The sequence below is a fragment of the Haemaphysalis longicornis genome, unplaced genomic scaffold (assembly GCF_048455015.1).
Source record: "Haemaphysalis longicornis isolate Haplotype H1 unplaced genomic scaffold, Haemaphysalis longicornis Haplotype H1 scaffold_9, whole genome shotgun sequence".
Lineage (NCBI taxonomy): Eukaryota > Metazoa > Arthropoda > Arachnida > Ixodida > Ixodidae > Haemaphysalis > Haemaphysalis longicornis.
Window position 1 is genome coordinate 12,939,331 of NW_027526460.1, and position 6,000 is coordinate 12,945,330.

The 6,000-nt window shown below is 48.0% G+C and overlaps 1 protein-coding gene across 1 annotated transcript in view; it reads right to left on the minus strand.

Moving 5' to 3' along the window:
* LOC144152228 (uncharacterized) overlaps window positions 1-5,411 on the minus strand; it is a 67,324-nt gene extending 61,913 nt beyond the window's left edge. The window contains exon 1 of the mRNA XM_077683462.1: window positions 4,813-5,411. The gene's annotated coding sequence lies outside the window, so the exon portion shown is untranslated. The remainder of the gene's footprint in view (window positions 1-4,812) is intronic.
* Window positions 5,412-6,000: the final 589 nt, after the last annotated feature.

Sequence of the window (6,000 nt, forward strand, 5' to 3'; positions counted from 1 at the left end):
AGCCCGAAGCTGCCTCCCGTGGCCCAACTGTTATGCGCATTGTTGTTAAAGCGTAATTTTACATGGCTAAGGTGCCGTGCATTTTTAATGCGCGCAAATAAAAACGCCTTGCGGCCTTGCTTCATTAAAACATTTCCTCATAGAGCAATTGGCCGCTAAAACGACTCATTACACCAACTTTTGTTTACTCGTCACAATTAGTTCACAATAAGTGAACTCGTACCCCTGGTCCCAATTCTGTGCCACCTCTGTCTCGTGCGCAAAACATCTGCGCTGTTCACCTACATTTACAGAGTGGATCGAATGGATCATGTCGTTTTTCTTTCTCGAAGCTGAGGCAAGGCTTTGAGCCTCATGCAGCCGCTGAGGAAACAGCAAAGAATAGACGCAACTCGGCAGTGTTTTAGATATGCATGTGCCGGGACAGGCCAATGTTGGTATAATTTCTCTTAAGGCCCTTGTACACTACGACTCGAATTATAAAGCAATACCCCCCCCCCCCCCCCCCCCCCTAAATAAAAACACGTGCATGTCAATGTGACATACGTCTTCAGAGAGAGCCGTCCCCCCACCTCACTGCTTATTTCATCTTCGTTCTCTGATTTCTCTTGCGTTGTCCTTTGAGACAATTAAGAAAAGTCGCGGACGACGACTAACCCCGCATGACTTCCGCCATCCCGCTTAATTCCCAAAAAGAAAAATCTAACGCCCCTCTCTGGAAGAAAGGTGGCTGAAACGCGAAGCTTTCTCCGATTAAAATGCAAAGGGCGCAATCCAATCAGTCAAAGTCCAAACATACGACAACCCTGAGCTAACCGAATTTGATGTTATGAACGTGCCATCTATGCGACTGTTAGAGAATGCTTTCAGCATCATCATCATCATGGCTCAACCCTATGGCGCCTAACTGCATTCGTCTACAGTGAAACCCGTTATGCATCCAAAGACGTCCCGTTGTTTATGCGGTGTGTAATTGATGTCCCGTTCTGGGAAACCCATTTTATAAAGTGGGTTCGGCCACCGCAACAACTGAGAATTAGAAAATCACTTTAAAAATGGCGGGCCCCCTTCCCCTGACGAAGTCATGAAGTGCGGGAGAGACGCTGAGCTAGACAGCGAGATAAGTAAGCAGACAAGGCGGCATTCCCAAGACGTCGCGTGCAGCTCCTATCCATTCGAGGCCCACTCGCGCATGCGAACGGGCCTTGTCACACCACGTGACCCTTTATATCTAACCAGTTACTGCAAATAAGTGACCCGGACTGTAACTCAATGCATGTGCCCAAAAGAGTTTCCCTTAAAACAGGCGATCTTGCAGATCAATCTATGAGGAGGCAAAAGTTTTAGTGAGCCAAAAAAATAAATTACAATTTTAAAAAAATTAAAAATATTAAATTAAAACAGAAAGATGGGTGGCGCCCTCAACGAAACCTTTTTGTTTTCGTTTCTGTAGCATAGGGTTGTTGCAAATCCAGGGGCAACAACGAGTTACTCTTCCGTGTTTTGGGCTTCGGAACGCACTGAAAACTTCCTCTCTTGTACACCTTGAAAGTGAAAGTCTGTGAAAAAAAAAAAAGGGGGGGGGGGGGTCCTCTCCTGGCGAGGGGCACGTGACGAAGAGGCAGCTGCTTTTTTCACCCGTTGTCTGTCCTCAAGGTTCACGTCCTTGATTTGATTGACGGCAGGGTTTAACACGCCGGCGCAACGCAGGCGATGAGGAGCGCCACAGTTGGGGGCTCCGGATTAATTTTGACCACGTGGGGATCTTTAACGTGCACCGAAATCTCCTACACACGGGTGCTTTTGCTTTTCGCCTCCATCAGAAGAGCGCCCGCCGCGGCCAGGAATCTAGCCCGCGCCCTCGTGCTCAGCAGCACACCACCTTAGCCACTGAGCTACCGCGGTGGGTCAAAGTTCACGTACTGGGGAGGTCACTGTACTAGTGCCACGAGGTGAAGCTTGTCCTTTCGTTAGGCCCTTAGGGCAGGGCAGCGGCCGCAAAGGAAGTAAGAGGCGAAGGGACCCAGATGCCTTCCCCTTCCGCCTTGAACTGCTGGCACAAAACAGCTGAAAACAGGTGCGCTTGGAGGATGCAGTACATTGCCCTTCTGAGGGCGGCTGGCCGGTGGGGAATTTTTACGGGGAAGTTGTTTTTTTCTTTTCAGCATCGGAAGTCTTCAGCAGTACACTAGACACCTTCAATTCTTTCCTGCTTGCAGGCAGGGGGGGATTGAAAATGGAATTACGTACGGCTGCCCTTTACGGCAGGACATCGACGTACGCAGAAAGTAACAGGGGTCGAGAACCAACACGCACTTCCCTGAGCCCTCCCCCGAGAATTCCGCCCCCCCACAGCTGTTTTTTCTGCTATGTCATCGTCGGTGCATATGCGGGCAGAAAAGTTTCTGGGGATCGCCGCCCTTTTTTAGAACAGGAAGCTGCGCCGCCCAAGCAGTGGTAAACTGAATGCGACTAGTCATCTTACGACGTTTGTTAGATACACCCTTATACCGAATACGTTTTGGGGGCATTAGGGAGTAGAATGTTGGAACGGAGCGCTGCAGAAGTTTAGGCAAAGCAGTGTTCTCAGGGTAATAATTCCTAAAAGCTTGAGATAAGTAATGTGCACCGAATTTCAATTATCCAGGGTGGAACTGAAACTCCCGCGACTGCTCTCTGTCGGGGTACACGCTGAACAACGAACCTAAGCGCAGCACCCAAACACGGCTCAACAGCGAGGCTCAGAGGAAATATGCCGGTTTAGGAGCAACATTCAGATGTTGGAACAGAACAGTGACGGCGAAATGGTGTGGAGCAGGCTCGACAGTGCGCAGTATTAACAAGATGGCGGAAGTCTTGCGGGGACAAAGCGACACTGATACTGAAGGAAAAACTATACCAAGAAAAGGTTCCGCATAGAAGATTTCTGCTTTTCTGGAGCGCAAAAACTAGTGTGACTGCATTTTGTCTCTGCCAGGCACATTCTAAAAACATATCATGTGCAGCTTTCCCGCTCATGGCAGTCCTTTCAACAGTGATTACTCTAGTTATTTAGTGAACTGTAAATTTTTTTTGCACAGCTAATATTGAAACTTGCTGTGTGCACAGTTTCAAGTCCCGCACGTTGCGCGACTAAGTTCCTGAGCCATGGAAACTATCCATAGGGGATAGTTTCCATGGCATAGGGGAGTAAGATCTGACAGCGAATTACACAAAAAATATTCGGAATCCTGGAAAGTTCTTTTCGCGTTTTCAACTTTACGTTGAGTTCTTGCTTTGTGCCAAATATCACTTTCCTGAAGTGGTTTTTATAGGTTCCTGAGAGGTCGGAATATTGAGCGAGAAAGCTGGGTATGTTTTATGATCTGAAAGGGCAAACGTACCTAACGACTTTATCTATAAAAGAAAAAAAAAAGAGCTTTCCCTGCGCCGCAGACACTTTGTCACAAAACAACACTCGTAGAGCGTAGATGAGACCTGGTCAAACTAAGCAATCAGTGGCAGGACTGCGGCTTGAGCGATGAAAAAAAAAAAGGGTGTGGATATTGTGCCGGCAGCCGGCATTTTATCGGTCGCGGATATGTTGCTGGCAGCCGGCAATTTATCTGTCCCAGGTATTGTGCCAGCTGTTTTGTATTAGGTGATTATTGAGTTCAAAAGACAAAGAACACGATATTTTGCGCTACCAATGGCAGGTGGTGAACATGTGACCATCCTGCCGGCAGTCGGCATTTTACTATCTCCAGTGCAGATGCATGTTTCTCTTGCGTGATTTATTCGCATGTGTATTTTAAGGAAACATCTAACCTAACCAATTCTACCTAACATAACCCAACCAGTAAAGGCAGGTCCCATCCCAACCTAACCCAACACAAACGCAGGTCTTGAATAAATTATAACGAAGGAATGCCGCAAAAGAACCGAGTTTCTGATTATATAAACGCAGCGAATCAGTCCTAGAAAATCACAAGAAACAAAAGAAATAAAAACTGAATTTAGCAGAAGTGGGTTTGAACGTGCGACTTCGCGATTAGAAACCAGATGCGCAACCACTGCGCCCCGGTAACTGCGGCTGATTGTGCGCCTGGAGGAGGTGGACATTAATGTAACTAAATCTAACTAGTTTAATTAAGGTGGACATACCCGCCACAATGAAGTAAGGCTGAACAGCCAATCAGAATACAGTGCTGGCAAAATATCCCTACTTGCTAAAGTGCCGGCTGCCGGCAATATATCCACTTCCAAAAAAAAATGTGGCCGCAAAAAGCAAAGCAAATAGCACGAGCTGCGCGTTCGTTAGACACCCCAAAAAGGGCGACTCAGAAGTAAAGCTATTTTACCAACCACGTCATTACAAAAGACACATAATAGGCCTACTCCATTCCCTCCAAACATGGGCGCCAAGCACTGCGACATCACGTCACGGGTGCCGTAATGCAAGAATTCGAGCAACGCAACGACCGTTTATTTTGTCGCATATTTCAACGTTACCTACAAGAGCGTCGCTGAAAGTCTCGCTAATCATCATGAATGATACCTCCAGGTGGTGAACCAAAATACAAAGCCTATCATTCGAAAAACAACCACCCCGTTTATCTGATACCTATATCGGAATGGCCCAGTGACCATCAAAACTCTAAGGCAAACGAATTTCGATTGCATGTATCGCGAACTATCAAATCAGACCCCTCGACTTGCCAAACACGGGCGCCCCGCAATCAAGTTGAACGCAGGACCGGATAGGGGGCTATCAAATCATAGCTTACGAAAGATACTGCATCCCTTTCGTGCATATAAGGGCAAAAAACTCACGTTTTCACAGGGTTCAGGAGCGATCAGCGACGCTTCTTCTGCGATGGCAGCGGGACCAGACCAGAAGACGGATTTCGGAGAACGTCCGTCTGCCGCGGCGCCAACTTCGCGTCTGAAGAAAATGCCCGGTATCACGTCGCGTCCACTGCAAGCGCCTCTCGTTCGACTTCACTCAGCTACGCACCGAAAACGACGAGCAAAGTATCGCCGAAGCGGAGATGACTTCGCACAACGAAGACGGTAGACGACAGGCTCGCGCACGGACGTTGGCAGACGATGAGAAAGCTCGAAACCGTCTGCTCGGAGACAAACGCTGGAGTGACTTTGATATTCTCAACTTGCGCCGTGACCGCTGGCCGCCCAGCGACGAAGCATCGAAAACCCGGCGGGGTCGTGACGTCGCCCATGAATCACCACCCGACCAATGTCGCCAAGGCTTCTGGAAGTCGTCCACCACTCCGGAGCAAGGGGAAACAAGCGTCAGCTGTTGCTAGCCGCTTTTTTGGACGGTTCCTGCGGCTTTGTGCCCCTGTCTGCCGACCAATCGCAGATAAGCACGGGAGGAAATAAGGCCGCGGCAACTGGACGCGAGAAAGGGGGAGATGGGGGGGGGGGGGGGGGAAAGCTTGAAAAAGAATTTTCTTGAAGCCTTCTTTCTTGTTTTTTTTTATTTAACTGCTGTTTCGGAAGCCTGAAGGCACTGCTTCTTCGTTTTGTTTTTTTTTAAAGAAGCGCCGTCAGTGCCGGAAATAAACTTGTGGTATTTCCTCCTTACCCAGTGAAATTCTTGGCCCTATCACCAGTTGCCATTTCGCGTTCACATTGAACCTGGGGGTTCTCTAGTTTGCATAGTCGCTTACAACGGTTAGTTTCAAGCCTGAAACAGCCATGATTTTTTTTTCACGAAAGCAAGCTATGTAAATGACGTCACACGAGTGCGTGAGAAAAACACATTCCCGAAACATGTGCAGTAAGAGCCCATTAATTTGGATTTCACGGGACCGAAGAGCATTTCCGAATTAACCGCGCGTACGGTCATAACTGCAAAAATGCTTTGAACATCATCAAACTTCTATTTTTGTTAATTCAGTGATTGTCGTTTGCACGCACACGCTGTATAGAGAACGAAACAAAAGTGTTCGATACGAAAAAAAAAAAAAAAACCAGACAAATCCGTGGTCGCCGTGG